Source organism: Cydia amplana, chromosome 6 (assembly GCF_948474715.1).
Source record: "Cydia amplana chromosome 6, ilCydAmpl1.1, whole genome shotgun sequence".
NCBI lineage: Eukaryota > Metazoa > Arthropoda > Insecta > Lepidoptera > Tortricidae > Cydia > Cydia amplana.
Window position 1 is genome coordinate 7370646 of NC_086074.1, and position 24100 is coordinate 7394745.

At 37.6% G+C, this 24100-nt stretch overlaps 1 protein-coding gene across 2 annotated transcripts in view; it reads left to right on the forward strand.

Moving 5' to 3' along the window:
• LOC134648760 (ecdysone receptor) overlaps positions 1-24100 on the forward strand; it is a 360109-nt gene that overhangs the window by 74521 nt on the left and 261488 nt on the right. The window contains exon 1 of one of the 2 annotated variants that reach the window (XM_063503302.1): positions 17020-17556. The exons of the other annotated variant lie outside the window; for it this stretch is intronic. The gene's annotated coding sequence lies outside the window, so the exon portion shown is untranslated. Of the gene's footprint in view, positions 1-17019; positions 17557-24100 lie in introns of those variants that run through there. 2 annotated transcript variants of the gene reach the window in all.

Genomic DNA, 24100 nt, shown 5'->3' on the forward strand with positions numbered 1-24100 from the left:
ACATGGCTGAAACTTACGTAAATATTAAGAAAACCTGAAATAATATTAACGAGCGACTAATGGAGTCAATAATGGAATTGGGTTCAATCAATTTTATTCAGTATTTCCGTATTAAATGTCATGTCTTATTATGATCGAGTAAGAGTGATCCGCGGCCACTATCATTCAACTGTTGCGAGTTATTATGCTTAGATCTCATTATGCAGATTTTCACAGTCGATCCGTGATCTCCATTCGAAAACAGGACTAACCCGACCAGTTAAAATATCTGTTCTGCTAGTAATATACACGATATCGACACGTCCATTGCTACTTCAGCTTCAGCAATCCAATGCGTTATGAATAATGGTAAATACTTACATTTCGGAGTAAGTATATATTACGCGCTACGCATCTTTGGTTGGTCGTTCATAGATTTTCCCTTAATCCTGACGTTTTCTAATCCTAGCAGTTTTATCTAGCAGTTTACCGAGTGATGACTGTAAAATATTCCTTAGCAAAAACTCATTTTTTACTATGTAGGTATGTATAACCCTTTTCATACGACATTTCATAGACACTTAGGTATTCTGGCTAATGGGGGTAGTTCTCGGTGAATTGTCCGATATTGGTCAGTGACAGTAGTGACTCAACACTGGGGTTTTTCAATCCCGCAGTGAATCTTCTGTCCTCATTTCTTTGATGGAGACATACCATAGCCAAGCCTGCGCTAGTGCCCGCGGCGCCTTTGCGTATCCATAAACAAACCAGAGGCACCGACGCCGCCTTAAGAGTGCCTGTACGATGCTCTTGGATTAAGTACCGTGCTCCATTGTAGCGCCTTATTGATCAGCTATGTTGGACCCGGCCCGATAGTTAAAGTTATCTTTGCATTTACATTTTACGAATGACTGTCTGGAATTGTATAAATAAAATACAGATCAGAGACATCACACCTAGTTAATGTTTGATTTCATTCACTTTCATAACATTTTAAATACAATCTTATTACAGGTTTGTAGTAGAAATTTATTTAGAATAAGTTAAAAGCTTTCGACAAAAAATAATTATAGGCAGTGCCCTCGTTCCATAACTATCTCACGCTTGTATCAAAATCGACTGTAGATAACCGCAAAACCGATCAAACCCTTTTGGATATAAGTAAAAATAACATTTTGTTTTTGCACACACTAACAAATAATCACTCGCAAAATCTTCTGTCTTTTGTGTTTTAGTTATCGTGTATTTATGACTGACGTGGGCAACTCCGCATACCACAGGAACAAATGGGGATGGTGTGAGTCGGCGGCATGCGGATGTGGAAAACCGGAACAAACAATCCGTCACATGGTGCTAGAATGCCCCAACACCAAATTCGGTGGCAACATTGAAGAGCTCAAGACCTTGACTGGGAAAGCCGTGGATTATTTTAAGAACTCTAGCTTTAAATTTTAATTTTATAACGCAGTGACATGTATATACATGCATACGATAAATAAATAAATCGTGTATTTGTGTATTATCATCTACATTTCGGTAGGATTTAAATAACAGTACTCGTTTAGAGGGAAATAGGTACAGTTTTACAGTTTAACTTCACAGTAGATTATCATTGCCCTTACCAAATACAATTCGTTAATTTCCCCTGGTCATGGATGTTAGTGACGAGACTCCGCAGAAACGATTAATATTTTATAAAAAAATCTAACAAACATACGCCCTTTTAGATAGACTTTACCCTAATAGAGGAAGGTCCCGTTATGACGAGAAACGCAAGGAAGCTCGAAATCGGTCAAGCGCGACTCCCCTCGAAATGGACGCCATATTATAATGCAACTAAATATAAATTATAAAAATCATGTTGTTATCTAGTCACGCTTTAAAAACACGAGCTTTCGGTCTTTAAGTTGTCTTTTTCCCATGTGTGGATATATCGGGAGTGTGGGTGCTTTGTTGTTAGTTTTTATTACTTAGGATGTATGTATAAAAGTACCTATGATAGTACCTTCCTGTATGTACGGAATACTTTCCGATTACTATTTACAATTACAATAAAATAGTACTTGTCTTAAATATTGATCTATTTAATTCCCAGTTTGTGGCGCTTAAGTATACGAAAAAGGAAAATAAAATAAACACAGTTATTTTCTTTTTTACAAAGTTGGATTCGTAATTAACTTTTATAGTTAACCAATTTTCAAAAAAGTCTTTACAGACTGAATGAACTATATACATCTCTAAGAAAATTTAAAACGGTAAAAAATATTTTTGTAAATTTCTAGAGTCAGATCGAGAAGTCTGCACCGATTTTGATAGCCCACGCAGTGCAAGTGTCATTTTAAACGTCAAACTTCTATGAATTTATGACGTGTAAATAACTATCAAAATCGCTGCAGACTTTTCTTGGTCTAACTCTAGACGATCATGAGTTAGTTATTATTTAATAGCAGCATATGTAGGTAAAGTTGCCAAAAACTAAGGAAAAAACCTAAGCCAAAATAACGCTTGAGTAATCAGCTACCACTTTTCGGCTAGGTACTACCAAATCAATCATTTAATTTATTCCCATCACAGAGTATTTACCCATTGTACCCATTAGCCCCTCGATAAGCATTCTCCATCACCTAACTTGTCCGATACTCCGATTGAATCGGAAATATTCCAAACAATAGGCAGCTCTGGAGTCCCACGTTGTCCACGGAACCCTAGAAAGGCTAGAAACTGGCTCCCATGCATTCCGCGTTTTGTGAGTCTAACTCGTAGACTCTCATAGACCTTGCAATATGTAAATAGTAAACTCAAGCTTCCTCACACTTAAGGTGGTTCGACTAGGTTACTCAAAGCTTAATCCTCGCTAGATGGTGCCACTTTCGCAAAATTTCATATTTTATTTTTTTATGGAATGGTCTTGGTATTTGTATACTTAAAAGTATGTATAGCGAACTCTTTAAGTAAATATTGAACTATTAAAATAAACATTGAATACTTCATTGTGCAAAAACCACCCTTTAAAGTCGACGGAGTGTTGCTGTCATGCTTTTTCCTACTATAACTCACACATGCAAACAGTGTTTCCGTGATGCTTATAGTAGACAATTTCACACAACGTAAGTATACTGCAATAGCGTTACGGTATGTTCGTGGAAATACGTGCAAGAGGATTGGGGTTCAAGACTGGCGCGAGTAGGTAATTTCTTTTTGTTTATTTTTGTCCTTTTTGTGTTATCTTACCTTTAAACGAGCAATTATTATATATATATTTATTTATATATTTGGATGATATCAGAAACGGCTCTAACGATTTCGATGACATTTGCTATAAGGGGTTTGATCTCTTAGCTAGGTCTGATATGTGAGAAAACGCGCATTTTTGCGCGATATTCAATCTCTTCTTCCTCGCGCGCGTCCGGTTTCCTCACATTGGTTTCTTTCACCGAAAAATAGGTATCGGTATATAAATAGGTTCCGGTAAATAGGCGTGATGGGCTCCTTTGCGTCTGGAGGGGCGCGGGGCGAGTTTGGTGGATAGGTTTAGTACTTGTTAGTTGTTAGTTTAGATTAATATTTAGTAGTAGTATTTAGTTTTAAGAGTAGGTACCTATAGTTGATTTTAATGTAATAAATAAATAAATATTTATTATTTATTCATCAAATTGATTAAATGATTACAATTTATTACTGATTTCAACTGAATAACATATTTTTCAATTTGTTTATAAATTTGTAATGATATTTCTTACATCTCGGACACGTGTTACTTTGACATAGTTCACGGGTTAATTATTATTTGACATTATTGGGATTTATAGGCGTAATATTCATAACTCTTTCCTTATATGCGAAAAGGATTTTGGTTACTATTAGCGGTTACGACTAAGAGTTCTACGTAAATAGGTATCAAATGATATTTCGTACAAAAGTTCCGAAAAATCATTGGTACGACGGTACGAGCCGGGGTTAGAACCCGCGACCTCCGGATTGCAAGTCGCACGCTCTTTCCGCTAGGCCACCAGCGCTTCCCCCAGATATTCAGTATCATCATCATCACTATCACTACATAGTATAAAACAAAGTCGCTTTTCTGTCTGTCTGTCTGTATGCTTAGATCTTTAAAACTACGCAACGGATTTTGATGCGGTTTTTTTAATAGATAGAGTGATTCAAGAGGAAGGTTTATGTATAATTTGTTAACCCGTGCGAAGTCGGGGCGGGTAGCTATTATCAATAAATTACATTATCAACGTTTTCAAAAAAAAAACAATACCTGATTTTCACAGATTATGATCTTTTTGGGTTCTTCCAACTCAGAATCACTAGCATATTCTTGTTGAATCCTGAAGCGGCTGAAGCTAATATAAAAACTATGTCCCAAATATTTGTATAGAAGTTTTAGTTTCCGCTACGTCACGCAGGCTGGGAAACATTTTTGATACTAAAACCTGACGTGATGACCGACATTTTAGGATATCTTTTTATGCTAGGATGGAGAATACCTACTGACGATTCTTAGTAGAATAAGCCCAAGGAAGTCCAGTTTGTAAGTGTCAGGTATCAGTTTTTTTTAAAGCGCTAATAGTTTGTTCTACAAGTAAAGCAATCCCTTACTGCCCAGCCTCTAATAAAGTAGTAGGTAATTGTAGAATAAAATAAAAGGAAAACATTTTTTTTTTAATTCTAGTACCTACAGTACATTTTTTCATATTTGTTATCCGTAGTAGTCCCTGTACCTGAAAGAAATATAATATCATGAATCATGATAGAAAAAAATATTTAATGTAATAGGAAGAAAGATGATGCAACAATATGGATTCTAATAAAGTTATAATCAAGTTATAATTTACATACCTGGTAGTAACTAGTAATAATTGTGTTTTTCATTCATAGACAAAATTCCATTATTTTCAACCACAGGAAATTTTATACATTTCTTTTTTTTGCTGTGAGGATGTCCTGATTGTAAAAATCAAAGAGATTAGGTAGAGTATAATTTCTAATTATCTTTGTAAAAATTAAACGAATACGCTTAGCCCATATTTAATCCATCGATTTTTGAAAATAAGAAAAATTAAATAAAAATAAAAAACAACACGAAATTTAGGTGTAAAAAAAATACAAAAAGTTATGTCCCAGCATACAATGACTGGGGTTTGAACCGGGAACCTTCCGTTTGTAAGCAAAAAAGCGACTGTTTACAAAACGCGCCATGATAGTTCTTAGCTAAGCTGACGAACTTCGGGTACTTATTCAACAAAATCGGGTAGGTCAACAAAATTGCACTAAACATGACGGCACTTCAAATTCACGCCGTGGTCAGCCCGGCAACGTCGGAAATGGTATGGCAACGTCGCAAATGTATCCGTACACGACATTTGTGACGCACACATACGTAAAATTGATGAAAAGTTAACTATGATTTTTGCATGATTTCTGTATGAAACATTGTTTTCCTATTCATTTAGCGAAAATGAATATTCGAAAGAAAATAAATGCGGAAATATTTATGTAGTAATAGTGTGTAGTTACTTAATGAAAGTCGATTGAATTTTGTATGAAAATCGAACCACCTTAAGCGCTCTGATATTTTGTAAAGTAGGTAGGTATACAATGGTACCTATAAATAATATTGTAATCGAGACCGACCTCAGGTCAACTGTTTTCACTCCATCAGTCCAACCCGAAAAGTTGCAGTCCAGAGAAAAAATGTGGGACTACGTTTGTATAGAGAAGCGGTCGTCCCCTTTTCCTCTTATTGCATGAACGCGGATACTATACGAACTGAACTAAGCAGCTTCATCTACTCGTACTATGCGCGATCACCGTGAGTTGTCTAACATGTTCTAGGTTCTAGGTGTCTAACAGGCAAATTATCGGCGGTCTAAGTGTAAGGCCTGAGTGGACGCTCGAGTTGGGCGTGCAGCGGGGCGGGGCGTGCGGCGTGCATGTTAAACAAATGTAAGCGTATAGGTACTAAGGTACACGCTGCTCAAATTACTTGTGAGCCCGACGCCACGCTGCACGCCCCGCCGAACGCTCCGCTTCGAGCGTCCACTCAGGCCTTACACTAACCTGAGTTACATCAAGCGGTCGTTCGCTGCTCGCTCGCAATGTTTTTACATCGAATCGGGTCAAAAATGTAGGTTGATCCATGTTGAACCCAAATATCGGTCGTTTGTTCACCTCTCTAGGTCATGATCTCGTTTGGTTCGCTTTAAACCCGCTGTTAAATATGTGGACTAGTTTTTAAATATAAACATCGGCGCCTGGCCTTCGCTAACACGGCTAGCGCGAGGTCTTTTGATTTTGCTGCCATATTCGTATATTGAAGATCATCTGTCGTTTCACAAACTTGTCGCCGATAGTTTTATTAAACATTCAACTGCCACATGCCGCTTTGCACCATGACCAGTATGACCACTCCCTCGTCATAACTACCTTTATTTTAAGTTTTTACACTGCCATTTTATAGTTCGGAAAATATTATGCACTAAATTAGCAATGTCTTGAAATATAGTATAAATAAACATGCTTCCCTATTTTAAATATAGGATAAGAATTGCACTAAAGGTGTACCTGTGATTCAAATCAACATACAATAAATAGAACAAAATATTTATAAGTAAAAGCTGTGTAACAATGTGAAATGGACCTAACTCAGCACAGCATAATGCTAGCTTAAAAGCCTGCGCTGGTCACTAAACATCACCTAATCACCCGAAATATGAACACGCTAAAGCATTCTCATACAAAATCTACCCATTTTCAGTGCCCTCGAGTGTATCTTTAGAGCGGGTGTATTTAATTTAAATGAGTGTAATCGTAAATGCGCGCTAGACTCGCGTATCGGTTGGGCGGCGCAAGTAGGATTTCCTTTTTAGACTACTCGTCCATCATTGGGTCAGTGTGCGAGCGACGGGGCTGGAAGGAAACACATAATACTTAGTTATTTTCGATACAAATGCGAAAAAGAGGAAATTCGAAACGAGTGGCGATTTCGTGCGTATGTCGAAACTTTAAAGTGCCCTATGTACTGTAAAACGTTGTTCGATACACGTGCGAATAGGTAATTCGCAACTCGTGTCGATTTAAAACACTCCCTTCGGTCGTGTTTTAATTTATCGCCACTCGTTTCGAATATCCTCTTTTTCGCACTTGTATCGAAAATAACTATACTGGTTACTGTTTCAACCCGAACCGATGGCGCAAAAGGGTTTTTAACAGTGGCGTAGCGTGAACTAATCTAGCCGTGGGCGAAATAGCTTCTGCGAGGCCCTTTTCTTTCACTGTGCCCGAAGGGACCTCGCGCGAGGCTCCTCTTGGGGCGCGAGGCCGTGGGCGACGCGACGGCCCACTTCGCCCACGCCTAGCTACGCCACTGGTTTTTAAGCAGAGAACAGTATGAAACGTAACGTCGGATGGTCAAGGTTGAGCACATGGTTAAGATTGCAGGAAACCAGCAGCGTACATTGTAAGGCATTAAGCTTTTTTACAGTCCAGATTTAAAAAAAACAGTTAAACTGGCCAATTAACTACCCGACTGCCATTTTACTAGTCTAGTAGTTATCTAGTAGTTTTAGTAGGTATCTAGGATATTAAAAATATAGTTTAATCGTGTGTTATACGAGGGTAATTTGAGAAGTAACTTGTTTCGCCTATGTATAGATTGCGTTGGCGTCAACTCTGTATGTATTGATTTAGTTTAGTAATTAAAAATATTTAATATCTGGCGTCATCTCATTTTTGGCAGGAATTTTTGGTCTGAGTTACGCGGGAAAATGGAGAAAATTGTAATTCGTGGAGTTCTTCAGTTCTTTTTTTTTGGAAGGCAAAACTGTGAAACAAACCCATGAAAGGATTTTACCTACGTTGGGTAGTTCGTGTCCTTCCTAGGGAACGGTTTGACTTTGGGTAAATGAGTTTAAGCGAGGCAGGACACGCATTAAAGATGCACCTCGCCCTGGAGCCCCGAAAACAGCACTTTTACCCGAAATCATCGATAAAATCCATGATTTGGTTTTAGCCGACTGAAGATTGAAAATACGCGAATTAGCTGAAGCCACAAACATCTCTTCTGAGCGGGTGCATTTTATTTTACACGACGATTTGCACAAGAAAAAGCTTTGTTTAAGGTAAGTGCCGCGATTACTGACTCCAGAACAAATGCGTATTCGCATGTGAACATCTGGTGAAGATTTGCAGGTGTTTAAAAAAAATCCAACAGATTTTATTCGCCGTTTTGTCACTATGGATGAAACCTGGATCCATCACTACATCCCGGAGACGAAACATCAGTCGAAACAATGGGTTGGTCATGGTGAGCCAACTCCAAAGAAAGCCATATGCATTCCGTCTGCTGGAAAGGTGACGGCGTCTGCGTTTTGGGACGCAAAGGGATAGTTTTAATTGCCTACCTGGCCAAGGGAAAATCTATAACTGTAGCATACTACGCATCACTTTTGGATCAGTTACAGGCGGCAATAGCTGAAAAACGTCCAGTTTTGGAAAAAAATAGTGTGATTTGTCACTATGACAACGCTCCGGTGCATTCGTGTCGCTGCACAAAAATTGTCGTAGTTACAATTGGAACTTCTTCCACACCCTGCTTATTCACAAGATTTGGCTTCGTCGGACTATCACCTCTTCCCGAAACTGAAAACATTTCTCTTAGGGCGAAATTTTAAGTCCGATGAGGAGGTTATACGGGGGGTCTATGCGTATTTCGAGGCCCTTGAAGAGACGCACTTCCGTGAAGGCATAGAGATGTTGCAGACTCGTTGGGACAAGTGCGTAGAACTTCAGGGGGATTACGCAGAGAAATAAAATAAATACATTTGCAATATTATTATTTTTTGATATAAAATAAAACCAAGTTACTTCTCAAACAACCCTCGTATGCGTAGGTACGTAAGACGATAATAAAGGATGTCTTATATTTCCGGAGTGTTTCCCGCCCGTTCCAGAAGCAAAACATGTGTTCTCAATTAAGTATCACATAATTATTACATCCGCAATTGAAATAGGTACCTATATTTGGATTAAATTACTCATATTTATAGAACAAAACGCAGCACATGCGAATAAAAAAATCCGCCACTATCTCATTGTAATTGGAATGCATCCGTTTTGCCAATTGAGAATAGAATAGAAAAGAAATAGTTTATTCGTGGCAATAAAGATATAACAGATAAAACAGGGGAACAAATTGAGATAATTCTGCCACATTCAATTTGATTTTAGCAACGCGTTGCCTCGTAGCAATCTGACATACTTTATTTTTGACTTATTAAAAACTCATAGATACCTACTTACCTTAATTTAATATTCGATAGTGGAATTGATATAGTCGGTCCAACCAATTTCTCAGTAAATAGGGCACAAAAAAAACTATACTCATCCTTTTCTTTTGGGTGCTATTTAGTACTAGTGTAAGACAAAGATAATCTTCTTTTTTCTCTCTCTGTCTATGTTTGAAATGAGACGGTCCTTTGACACACTATAGATTTTGTTTATTCAGTTTAACATCTGAATGCTGAAGGAGGTGTTAAAAACAAAAGATATATGCAACTACCTACCTACCTAATTCCTTAATTGTTATTGATTCGTTTTTATTAAGTACTGCATGGGGGTAAGGCGTAAAAGCTTTTTTCTACTCCCGCACTTTTATTTGTCATTTAAAGGGTCGTGCACACACCTTTAAAGCCCTATCTTATAGTTGTCAAGACTAGTCTTTAGTCTATTCCCCAAAAAAGAATTCGTGCATACACGTAGTATCTTTTTGGCACTTTTACAATACTTTGTGTAATGGCCACTTAAAAAATACATTGTTGCCAACCTTATAGTCCTAACACACTGTCGCACCGCAACGCGACCTTGGTTCGTCGCACCCATAAGTGAGAGCGAGAAAGAAATATAAGATATCTCGCTCTCACTTACGGGTGTGAATGTCATATCTGACAAATAAGTGAACCATGGACATGTTTTTTTTTTAATTTCATTTATTCTTTTCCCGCTCGTACCCTCCATTTTTTGCTACTTCTTGAATATTGTGAATCTTGAATATGAATACTATTGTGCCTGTCGAATGAAAACTTAACTTTTGTGTCTTTCAAGTTAAAATGGATGAAGACAAAAACTTAGTGTCTACGCCTGAAGAAATATCAGTAATAGCACAAGAATCACTAAAAACAGGTAGATACCGTAGGTAGAAGTCCACTAGATGACAAAATACTTGTTAAATTTACAATTTTATTTCAAAGTAAGTAAGTGTTTGGCCGTAGAAAAAGTATTGTATGCAACGTTGTTTAACTGAGTCAAAAAATACTCGTGGCGTCTTTATTAACAATTTTCGGCTTCGCCTCAAATTGTTACTCGCGCCACTCGCCTTTTTTGACCCCTCTTAAACAACGGTTGCATAAAATACTATAAAATACCTCCTGTTATAAGTAATACAACTCTAAAGTAATCGTGGGACTGCAAGGTAGGCGTATAAACCCTAACACAGGCCCCTATTTTACCACGGTGACAGGTGCGACAATAGGTACATGACTAATTTTCATTTATGGTATCAATCGAACGGGTCTGTTTTTAGGATCAAATGTCTATATGGGGCCCATTGCATTAAATTAACACAAAAGTCAGAAATTGTAGTCAAAGGCCGACAGTCGCACTTCACTCGCGAAACGCCCTATACAAAACGGCCAGAGGCCGTGACGTCAAGGTCTCTGGGAGCCCATCTTGTAGTTAATATGGACAAAACAGGAAAATTGCGTTTTTGTCGGTGAAATATTGCGTTTATGTATATAGTTGCTATACAATATTTTTTTGGACGAAATGTAAGGAATCGAATGGTACCCTTACTTTTATCGTTTTTGGAAGTTAAAAAAAAAAATTTTTTTTGAAACTTTCAGGTCCTGTATTTTTGTAATTTTTCAATATTTTATTTTAATATCCACATTATTGTGATAAATTGCTCGTTCGCTATCTATTTTACTAGATTTTGTTATAAAATTCAACATGTGTCATCATCCCTATTGTCGACATCACTGTTACTGACGTCACAGGCCTCCATAGACTACGGTAACCGCTTACCATCGAACGGGCGGTGTGCTTGTTTGCCACCAACATATTAATTTAAAAAAAAACTCCATTATATCGCCAATAAATAAGTACTTATTTTGCGAAGCTAATGACAATTGTTACAAGAAACACGACAATTGTCACGAAATTCCGACACAGAACTCATTTCCTGTCAAGAATTACCGAAAGTTCTATTAAATCGTGCGACAGTTGTCATCATCATCATCATAAACTTCGAAAGAGAAATACCTGTTTTTTATTTAATTACACAAACAGGTCTACCGCGATTTGATATAATTTAATTGTTTTTACCTTTAATTCCGACGTTTACCTCGTGTAGACCCGTTTGTGTTATTAAATATGAGTACAAAACGCGAGAGTTTAAAGTGTTACCTATACCTGTTTTTTGCCGATATAATAAAGTTTTTATAAATAATACAATGATGCTGGCAAACAGGAATACGGCCCGCCCGATGGTAAGCGGTAACCGTAGCCCATGGATGCCTGTGACGTCAGCAACAGTGATATTTGTCGAATTGTCGCACCTGTCGCCGTGGTGAAATAGGGGCCTGGATCGTGCATTCGATTTATCATTTCGCCAGATACCGAAACGTCGAACGTCTGAATATCTCGAGTCCGATCGATCACACCCAAATATGGCCGGCTGATCCCGAAACGCGAGTTTTATTGTTAAGGCCTGCTGTGAAATTAATACCAGGATATAAATCAAATGGGCTAATAATTATAGAATGACGAGCGTACATATTCATTTAGGTGTATTGATTTATCTGATTTTAGCGAGTGACATTGGGCGCGCGTGGGCCGAGCGTAGGCGCAGGCGCCGCGGGATGTTCGTTAGAGGAAGCGACCTCTGCAGGTGTTAATTGCAAACCTTGTAAAACAGAACAAAGATAACCTAGCAATGACCATAGGCTTTAACACGTTGGTACAAGGTTTAGTATTCACTAACTAAATGCTTATTTATCAAAGTTCAGGACCAACCTGCCACTAACGCGACTTGTGCAGTGTGAACTGAAGGAAAGATAAAATCTGTTGAATTACCACCTGCCTAGCTGTCACTGTCAGTTAACAACTTACAGGGTTAATTTATGGCAATTTTATTGCTAATTTCAAAATATGTACCTACCTACCTTTGTCCCGATAAAATTAATTGGAAAATATTAAAGAAATATCGTTTCTTCACAATAAGTAAGTTTGTTTGCCTTTACTATCAACTATTTTTAGTATATCCGACCTCCGTAGAAACATCATATATTTAGATAAATTATTATGGGTGATGGGCACCTTTGCGTCAGGGACAGCCCGGGACGGGTTTTAGTAAGTAGTTATTTTTTATATTTTTAGTTTGTATTTATATTTAAGTTTTTGCTATAAATCTTTAGTCATTATTTGAACGTATCCGTTATATGATGAAAACACGCACAAAAGTTGCATAAAAAGCTAATTTTATGTTATAAAATAATGACTCAGGAACGAAAAAGTTGCTAACGTTGGCCGGCCACGTTTATGGAAATCTTTATGCCAAATAACTTCGATCGTTGACTGAGTTGACTCACCGTCACCACTATTATCAGGAGATTGACCATAATAACTGAGCTCTGAGATTTTTGCGCTCACTGACGAATTACTTTTAATTTTACCGTGAACAAAGTTTGAAACGAAACGTAGCCTTCTATAGGTAAGTCTAGCTACCTACTTTACTGTAAGTAATGCCTAGATACACCTACTAGTAACGTTTAACGACAACAATGAACGCTTAAGTGGGCCCTTGTCGAAACTTATAAATGATAGCCTTATTAAAAGTTGAAAGTCAAATGGTCAATGAAATATCAATTCAGTAATTTTCCATAACTTTTAAGCTGTTCGAAATAATTTATATCAGCATGCTAAATAGTGACATTCATTTGTTTAAGCAATATTAGCATAAAACGGTCAGTAGGTAGCGTAGGTTCAAACATGTTTGGAAATGATTGTTTAGAATGGTAATATGAAACTGTTGCTATACAGAATGGTTTAATATCGTTGTTGATGAAATGATAGAGCTCAATATTATAAGTAGGTACGCGTAGGTAAGTACCAACCTACCAACCAACTTTTTGCTGCACTCGACGTACATGTGAAACATTGTTGATGTCAATCGGTATTACATGTCGATTCGAATGTTTCACAAAGATGCAATCCTCCCCTGGGTTATAATAACATTTATAACCGCGAAAATCGAAGTTCGTTAATTGCGGGCATTTTTCTCTGTCACTCTAATTACGTCTTAATAAGAGTAAAAGAGAAAGATCCCCGCAATTTGCGGTTTTCGCGGTAGACCCCTGGTATAGGTATACGAGTATTACAAACTGTCTTGTATGTATATTACACAATGGAAATAATTCTTTGTCGTCAAGTGGGAACCATACAACTAATAAGTATGTACTCTGTATGTAATCTTCTTTACTGAACTGCAAAGTATTCGGCAATAAATCTGAATTTCATGTCGATAGTTACCTTCACTGTAAACCTACTACCAAGTACCACGAAAAAGAATATCTTCAAGCTAAATCGTGTGAAGTCTTCCTATTACAGGTCCAACTCATAGTAATGGCTTGTTTGTACCCAGTTACGACTATTTGTTAGCAACTTTATGTATGAACAAATCGCGAAAACGCTACTTTGACGCTCAACAGAAATATCGGAACGTTTATGTCGCATTGTCTGTTGTGGACACACATTACTAGCCAATCGGTAGGTACCTTGCGGCGGCTAGTACAAAGGATAGATCAATAATAATGTGTAAATTGTGTAAAATAAATTTGTTACCACGTATCCGCATGCAGTTTAAAGGAATTTAGTTGGTAACTATGTAGAACGTAGGTATAAACATAGGCATTAGTTACAAGAGTCCTGAAATTTACGTACCTACGTAGGTAGGTAGGTAGTTTTTTTTTTGTGGACGAAGCATTTACGCCAGAATTTGTGATCCTGCCTTTGAAAGTACCCAGTATGATTCAAATCCCAGCAGTAGGTAAATACGAATATTCGTGTGACAAACTCATGTTTTGTTGAAGTGGTTACGATATATAATCATAGATTATTAAGAGTTAATACTGTCATAGAATTAATTAAGTAGGTAAACGCTTACAAGTTTCACAAATTAATATACCTACTTATATACAAACCAGATATTCCTAGAATTGGGCAGAGCAACAGAAGAAACTCAAAACGAAGATACCCATTTATCTTGTGAACCTGTGTAACTAATTATCCACTAAACGAGCAATAATTCTATCAATAAATAAGCCAAATAGGATTCTCGCCGTCGCCTTGGGGCTGTTATTTGCATTTTGTCGTAAAAATTATTTGTACATTCGAAGCGATTGTGCGTCACAGTTCGCAGTGGACAAGAAAGATTTCATTAGCTTTTCGCACTTACAGTCAACGTCAAATATTTACAATTTACACTTGTGGACCCTATTCCTTTATAACAGGGCAAAACATGTAAGCCTACATATTTTAAAAGCCCATTGTAAACTGTCAGTGCGAAAAGATAATGAATTCCACGCTGCGCCAACGCTTTCGCTACTGAAAGTTTCATGAACGTCACTTGTTTTTTGACACACTATATTTATCTTACTCACTTTTGGCGGTTTATTTGCCTAATTGTAATTTTCTTCTTTTTATTTAAGAGCTGAATTTATTCCTCTACACAATGTCTTTGCGGTGTTGGTACATTCGGTGCCATTCATATACATCTAGTTTGGCGATGTGGGTACGTTTGGGCACTTTAACTTATTACTTACATGCTGTGCTACACCGCACACACAATACAATACAATACAAAATATACTCTTATCGCACGCATATTTTTATAAATTTTATCATTAATCCACTTCATTATGGTTTTTTTCGTTTAGTTAATTCCTTTACCCCATTATTACCCTTCCTTTAACATTAGTTACATACATACGAAGTTGCCTTACCCTCTGAAGTAGTTTTACAAATTTATTAAATTAGGAGGGAAAAAATTACATAGGCGATTTCTAATTTAATTTGCTACAGGAGTTTAATAAAATTAGCATCTGATTGCGTGTATTAAAAAAGACATAAAACTAAAAAAATATGTTAAAGTAGCAATTATATCGGATTTGTTAGAACTAAACAGCAAACATATATCATGATATGAAACAATATATTATTTACAGCACACACAACATGCAAACTATTTAAATCGCACAGTCATTCTAATACAACCCACGCGAAGCCATTATCAATTAAAAAAATACAAATTCTTCCACTGATAACGATCTTGACTTCTTGCATGCTACTGTTTTCAGCCTCTTAAGATCTATATAGCTTTAAGTCCGATCTTAAAATTTGACGAGAGAAGAAAGTTTGTTAAATATTGTTCGTTCATGTCACTGAGCGTTTTGAAGTGTTCGTTTTTCCCTTAAGTGTTTCTGGCAATGATCCGACGCCGGCGGAAGTCCCGATTGGCATGCCGGGCGACCACCTTCCTCGAACAGACCATGCTTGTCTGCACTCAGCCAATCCTTTACATAGTTTCAGAGGTTGGGAATTCGTTTAAGTTAAAACAGAATGATATAAAAACATCGTTTTCTGGAAATTGCGCCTCCAAAATTGTACCTTGACGAATAGTGAAAAAACATAGCAAAATATATACACCTCTTACTGCAAAATTACACACCTCATCAACCAAAGCGCGCACTATAAAATCAGGATTACTACCTATTTTATACAAATCCTATTTTTATTTCTTCCGTCTGCTCGGTCGTTATAAAATTGTACTAAGTGCCTAGCTTGATTTATAATACTTGTTTAGCTTGTTATATATTCATACTTTTGGTCTGATACTGTAAATTATTATGCAAATAAATGATTATTAATTACTGCGTGTAGGCGTATTAAGTCAAAATAACCTGATGGTTGAGTTAGCGTTTTGCGTTGTTGTATTAAATTGTTGTTTTGTTTCGTTGGAGAACAGTTGGCTTCGTAATTTAAAAGCCGTTGTTCAACCGTAATTTGTCGTCTCCTCGAGTTGTCCCAAACCACGTCCTTGCCTTGATGAGACGAGCTTTTCATTTGGTAATATCTACAACATTCATCACGCGACGCTTCATTTTAATATATCAAAGTGATGTTGTGATCTTTATCACAACAATATTTTTAGAGCCGTTCGAGCAAACTTTATTGCTGTATCAATCGCAATTAGGAACACCTTATCGGATAACGTCATCCTCATTCAAGAACCCGCGTAGCTGCGTTTTTTGCTAGCGTTCAGAGTCGGTGTACGTATCCCGGCACAATTTACGACTTTTGCTACGAGTCGAGTATTGAGTAGTCTTTCTAGCCGACATTACTTCCTACGCTAGTATCTTCAGTGACGCCCGCGCTACGCCCGCTATTATTAAACGAGTTCATTGGAATATTAGAACATCAATTTGCGCAATTCGTAGCATAGCAGCTATAGTTCTGCACTGACCTTCTCTGCCTCCGCACGACTCGCGGTGCATCGCTACCACTATCATAACATGGGCAGTCTCACAATCTGTCAACATTACATAATCTACTAATGACGTCATTTTTACCAAGACATGCAATATGTCGAAGCCACATGAAACTGAAAACAGATCGGTCGGTCAGTATGTACCTGTCTTACAATTAGGCTTATTTTGCACGTCCCATTTTGGTCTCGCATCTAGACACAAGTGTTCGAATTTCTAGTACTAGTAGACGGCTGTTGGCGTGTGTGCGTGGCGCATGCGCTCTCGTCGTTTCTACACGCGCCGTTCATTCAATGCGCAACTAATTAAATCTGTCCTGTGTTGTTGCTTCGATTTCTGTAAATATTCCTGTCCACATGCCCACGTCTTGAGGCGTATCTGATATGATTTTAAAGTCAAATTTGGTTTAAAATATCACCGAATCTCCAAGTCCGGAGAGACGTGGAGTGACGGCGGTGGTGGCGTTGTGACGGCGGCGTGGTCGCGGGGAGGAGAGAGGAGGCGAACGAGGTGGCAGCGGGCGCGAGTGTGCGCGAGTGCGCGTGTGTTGGTGCGGCCTAGGCTCGTCGCGGCGCGCCCCGTCAGTCGACGGCGGCGAGTCGCGCGCGGCGTCTCGTCCAACTCTTTCGTTTGGTTGCACGCACACCTGCCGCCAGGCTTTGACGGCTCTCGAGCGTGGAGGCCGGCTTCGCGACGTGCTTTCAGTGCGCGGCGATTTTACCCGAGCGTGGACTGATGCTCTCGCCAATCCTTACGTATACTTACTGTCAAAACAACTAGTGCCGTGACTCCGGCGGGCCGGTTGGCCGCGTGCTGTGACAGTGAAATCGTGGGTCTAGCCGTATCGTGCGGATGTGCAGTGATGGATGAATAGACAGGGGCGCGTTTATACCAGACCGCCCGCGCCGAGTCGTCTGTATTTCTGGCTGAGTGCAAGAGTGGGCCGTCAAAATTGAGCCCAAACTGTATCTAGGTGGGTATCGGTAGTAGCAGCGTCGGTGAGAGCGGTATGCAGAGTGGACGTTGAATATTTATAGCTGGCAAGTTGAAAAGTGTCTCTTGTCGACGAGTATGGGGCCCGGACCGCTTGCTGACTCGACACAGCTGATTGTCAACAAACGATCAATCCAAACATATTCCATTCAGTATGCAATGAAAGGAAAAATGCGTAACACTTCGACGTCTATTGCCTACTTACTGATTCTATTGCCTTGTAAGTAGGTAAAATGTGTAAATGTGTTTAGGAGCAAAGTAAAATATTCGTCTACTCAACGCCACGATCTTGTTACAAATAGGCACACACAATGTATCAAATAGGTAGGTAATCCACACGCATCCGAACAAACTAATTTAACTTTAAAAATTTGGTGGTCCTGCTTACCCAAAGGTTTGCTGTGCCTTCATTACGACGTTGTATGGAAATATAATGAGACGTTTTAGATTTAAAAATTTATGTAAGGTTTGGTTAGTGTTTCTCTTTACACTTAGAAATAAGTTCATTCAAAATCTTCTTAAGTAAGTAGTGGTTAATTGATTCCAATTGGAATCCTATTAGCTTCAAGATAAAAGACAACTGGAAAACGCCCAACTATTGCTACAATAATTTAAAAATTTGCAGGTTGAATACTTTCGTAATTCAGTAGGTTAGGTACCTAAATAACCTCATAATCCAGGTATACTTAAGGGGTAAGAGGGTCCAAGTAAACATTTGGACAATTGCGCTTAAGTTCATCAACCGATGCCTATCTAGTTCAGTGTACACCAGCTTAGTTTAGCTTTGCTAAATTGAATTAGTAACAGCTATCTTCAATAGTATTAAACCAGTAGGTACTTAATGGAATAAGCGGATCAAACGACTTCAATACATCGACCATTATTATAGACAACTGAAATGATGATGACTATCGACAAACAAGTGTCTTTACCAATGGGCCGCTTGACCCCTGTTGTTTAACCATGCTGACAATTGTCGCCTGACAAAAGGAGGATGGGCAGATTTGTATGGACACTGGCCTATGAACCAATAAGACTAAGCGACATACCATTGGAAAGGTTTTTTTATATACTCCATTTTTTGTATGACGGAACTTATCAAATGTCTGTTTAAAAAATGACAAAAAAACATAAGAAAACGAATAAAAAACTAAAATATCGTGACACCAAATCACCCACAATAACAAAACCTTAATGATCTGCGACACAGGAACTTAGTACCTATCGAAAAAAAAACTATACAGTCACGTTTAAACTCACACTACTTTTTGCGGTGATAACTTTTTTTTTCACACAAAGATTTGGGACTATCTGCCATAGTAAAAGTATTAGAACTTAGAACAAGCTATCCAACTGAATATTAATTGCTGCGTTGTAACAGAGCTTGAACTGTGTAAAACGGTTTTGAACCCAGAATATACATTTAAACTGCTAGCTTTTAATATTAGAAGAATTCAAAGAAACTTTGACTTTTTTATAGCAAGTTTACAAAGATTAAATCTTTCGATTGACGTCATTCTGCTTTCAGAGTGCTGGTTGTGCGAATCTTTTATTGTTCCGAAAATTCCGGGATATACAGAATATAATACCAAAAAACACATCAACCAAAACGGTGGCGTGGTTATGTACATTAAAGAGTCATGGAATGCTTCGGTGGTAGAACCCGATTTTGAGGAAGCAAACTGTCTTTTAGCAAAAATACCTAATGTTATATCTATATTTAGAATATATAGATCTCCTTCTTTAAAAAAAAACGGATAAGTTTTTAGCTTCTTTGGATTTTTACTTGGACCAGGCCGATGAAAATGAGTCAATCATAGTTGCAGGTGATATTAACATAGACACTATTGTAAGCAATGATTGCCAGGATTACTTATGTCTTACGGCAGAGTACGGGTTTTTACCAGCCATTACTCTGCCTAACTAGAGGGAAAGCATGTCTTGACCACATATTCATTCGGTCTAAGAAACAAAGCGTAGGATTGGTATGTAAATCGGACATTACGGACCATGATATGGTGATGACTGGGATAAATCTGAAACAAAAACAAAGCAGCCGCCATAAACGTACAGCTCTAAAAAGAGACATTGAAGCTATAAAAGTTGAACTGGAATCGACAGATTGGCCAGACTCATCCTTTAGTAACGTAAATGATGCAGCATCAAATTTCATGAGTCACCTACAAAATATAATTCACAAACACACACGGAAAGTTAAATTAAGTTTAATTCGAAACCATGGATTGCTACAGGTCTACTACGCTGCATGAGACACCATGATCGCCTCTATCTGGCAGCAAAAGCTGAGCCATTAAACGAGGTTGCGCAGATCACCTATAAAAGATACAGAAATTTCTGTAACAACTTGTTCCGCAAAGTCAAACAGGAATATGAGAAAAAAGAAATTGAGGATAGCAAGGGCAAACCAAAAAGACTCTGGAAGACCATAAAAAAAATCTGTCATCATTCCTCATCTAAAAAAGGAAAAGAATCTCTTAACATATGCAACAAATAGTTCTCTAGTATAGGACAGTCCTTAGCAGATGATATTCTGGCAGAAATTAACACCAGCGAAGAAGACCTAGCTAACTCATATAATGCTTCAAACGGTGACAAACCCGGTTCCTTCTTCATGTACCCCACCGATGCTAACGAAGTCAAGTCTATAATTATGCAGCTTGATAATAACAAAGCACCAGTCCTAGATACAATCACCAATACCCTCATTAAACAGATCAAAGACACCATATGCAACCCATTAGCGAACATATATAATCTAAGCTTCTCTACTGGAATATTCCCTGACATCTGGAAACCTGCAGCTGTGAATCCAATATTTAAAGGAGGCACTAGATATGATCCGGGAAACTATCGCCCAATATAGTGATATTCAATATAGTGATTTTTTGAGGTGCTGGGAAGTGTCTCAGCACCTCAAAAATCTTAGAAAAACTTGTGAATAGTAGACTCGTTACTTACCTAAAAAGTCATGACTTGCTCTCTCCCAGGCAACTAGGTTTCAGAAAGGTAAAGTCTACGGAAGGGGCTGTGATTTTCCTGACCACAACAGTAGCAAGCTACCTGGATAACAACGAAGCTTGCATTGGGGTATTTCTGGACTTGGCTAAAGCCTTTGATACGGCATCCATTCCGATACTTCTTAAAAAACTAAACGCGTGTGGTATCAGAGGCCTACCCCTTCAGTGGTTTAAAAGCTACCTGACGGAGAGGCTGTGAAAGTTGGCCAATACGAAAGCAGCCCTATGGAAGTGCGTTATGGAGTACCTCAAGGTAGTATATTTGGCCCAACTTTGTTCATTCTATAAATGAATGACCTCCACAACCTAACACTGAAAGATGCAGAAATCGTCTGTTATGCAGATGACACTGCAATTGTTTTTCGTGGACAAAGTTGGAAAGAGGCATTAGAAAATACTGAGCGTGGCATGTCTTTGGCCGCAAAGTGGCTCCAAACAAACTTGCTAACACTCAACACCAAGGAGACAAATTTCCTATGCTTCCACAAACCTATAACATCAGCTCCACCGGCTCCTGTGCACGACATAAAGATTCACAATTGCAGAGGAAATTACGTTGTATGCTCCTGTAGGTCAATCTGTCAAGTCGAGGTACTAAAATACTTGGGTGTTATGCTAGATCATAATTTGAGTTTTAAGCCACAAATAGCTGTGCTTTCAAATCGAGTGAGGCGTATCGTTTATGTTATGAGAAACTTAAGAAGGGTGGCAGATGTCAAAACGCTAAAATTAGTATACCACGCTTTATGTGAATCACTCCTGACATACTGCATATGCTGCTGGGGTAGTACTAACAAAACTACTATCATCGAGGCTGAAAGAGCTCAGCGTGCCGTCCTCAAGACAATGCTTAAAAAACCTTTTAGGCACAGTTTAAGACATTTATTATCTCATTAAGAATTTAGAAAATTCACTTACATGAGATACACTTATAAAACAATATTGTTAAGGCTAGCGTGCACTAATTAATTTACATGTAAACAATATTATATACATACTATAATTTTTGTTATACATGGTTAAGTTACTTCGACCGTCCTGTTCAGATGCGTTGCAGCGTAGATAACGAACTAGTATGAATGTTCTCTACTCAACATTTTTGTTATACAGAAATTGTGAAGTGCTCATCGTTCGTAAACTGTATCTGCTTAAAATAATTGTTGATAAGCACAAGCAACTTCTTGGGACTAATGAGCACAAAGATATGCTTGAAAGAAGAGTCTTCAGAATTCAGATCCCGATGGTGCGCACTGTTTTTGCTAAACGTTTCGAGCCTTACATATCAAGGTATAATTACAATGTCGCCATAAGACACTGATATCAAACATAAGTCCGTTTATGACGCTAAAGTACTGGTTAAAAAATGGCTCGCAAGTTTAACCTATGATGAGACAGAGAAAATTTTACAAATTAGAATTTCTAAAATTTGAGTTGCAAACAAACTGAATTTAAATTGTTTATAGTTTACTTCCCATAGTTTATAAATCTGTGTAGGTAGTTTTAGAATTTTACAACTAACATTTAAGTAAAATTGTCAACCGGTTATAACACTTTTGTTACAACTACCTACTACTGGTATTGGCCCCGCGATACAAGCGTGCCTAGTGCGGGTACCAAAGTTAATCCTTAAGTAATTGTAAACTTTTAGTTAATAATTATTTTTTTATTTTCATTTCCAAGTTCGCTTGAAGTTTTAATTAATTGCGTTGCTTTCAAATTCTTTGTTTAAATTACTGTCGGCTTCATTGTACGCGGCCTAGTTAACAGAGTGTTGAAAATATTGTCAACGCTTTTATTAAATTATGTATAATATTCATAATACAAATCACAATCCACATCAATCAATCACAATCTTACAATCCACAGTCTACACCCAGTTTTACTTCATTCAAAACATTTTTCACTTTTCTTCATTCATAATCATAAATTTCATAATCTCTATTTTATGTTCATTTTATTAGTCGTTTCCGGTAAACCTATTTGAGAGTCAGAATCAGAGGCCACTAGCCTAGGTCAATATCATTTATTTGATGCTTTTCGTTAGTAACTCAATTCATTCCTAATCAGAATCTTCGTTTTATGTGAAAGCCATAGAATTTTAATGTGAAGTCATAAGGAAGAAAACTATTTGACTTCACGATTTTTGCCAAGTAGCAATGTCGGAGTCTGAGCTTAAACACCCTATTAGTAAGGAATGGAAGTAATCGTTGTTATCGACAATTGCAACTTGCTTAGCCAGTTAGACTAGTGTTTTTGCACTATAGCAGTTGCAACATCTAGATGCATGGTTCGTACAAATTATTACAGGCAGACTCTTTGTTTTGGTACCTTCATTGAAATTAATGGAAATTTAACCACACCAGTTAGGAAAGCATGCAACATATCTGTAGGTTTTCTTGAATAAAAAAAAATGAAAATGAAAAATGACTTACCTACTAGTTATTACACTAAATCGACATATTTCTACAGCACACACCGATTTCTACAACATACAACATTATGAGACAAAACTTTTAGATTACTTGTTAGGCCGGCAGGAAGATCTAGCCTTACGTAATAGTTATATGAAATATATTTCATAGTCACGTGATATCAACATTATATTTATGGATATGGACTATAATAACATAGGTAGAGTCTGGCTAGCCAAAAAATTTTGACAGATATTTCGTTATCACCAATTGTATAGACAATTGGTGATACAATAATGAAATATCTTTTTTTTAATCATAGGATTAAAAAAAAAGCTAAAAGTCAATTTATGTCATTCATTAAATTTTTTTGCAGTTTATAAGGGGTTTATTTTAAATAATATTAATAATGTCTAGTATCAAAACTATAATTCCTACTACACAAAATGTGACCAGCCCAAGATTTTTTGAATTTCCTGCCAAAAATTTGCGTAATATTTCAGTAGCCAGACTCTAGTGATCATAATTAGACCTCATATCAAGAACTATCTGTTAACAGACAGTGTAGAACTGTAGACCAAGCTCAAATGAATATGTAACCGCTTTAAAAGATTTAGACTTACAACAAAAACATGGTTATGTTTTTCGTATTCATAATCCTAATTCACCATAGCTTTTTTCAATTTAAACCCACAAAACCTTAGATATTCATGGGGAAAATTGGGATATGTACATATGTCTTCTAGTCCTTCTACCAAAAACTTACAATACAAAATGTTCATATCAGCGTATATTCCTTGAGGGATCGGAAATTCGGAAACTACCATCAATCAATCAAAAACCCCAGTCCGATTTGGACGTACATATTTCAAAGAGCAAATAAAAAGTGCCAATCTTGAGAAATGGGACAAGGCCGTGCCCCCGATCCCAGGCGGGACCAACTCTAATGAACTACTTGTCTACGTAATTTGAAACACTGGCTTTTCATTAAGTTTTTAAAACGTTGTTCGTCTGGGTAGGTTCCTATATTTGAGTCTGTAAAAAGGGATCTTTTCATTAAATGGGTAGCTATTTT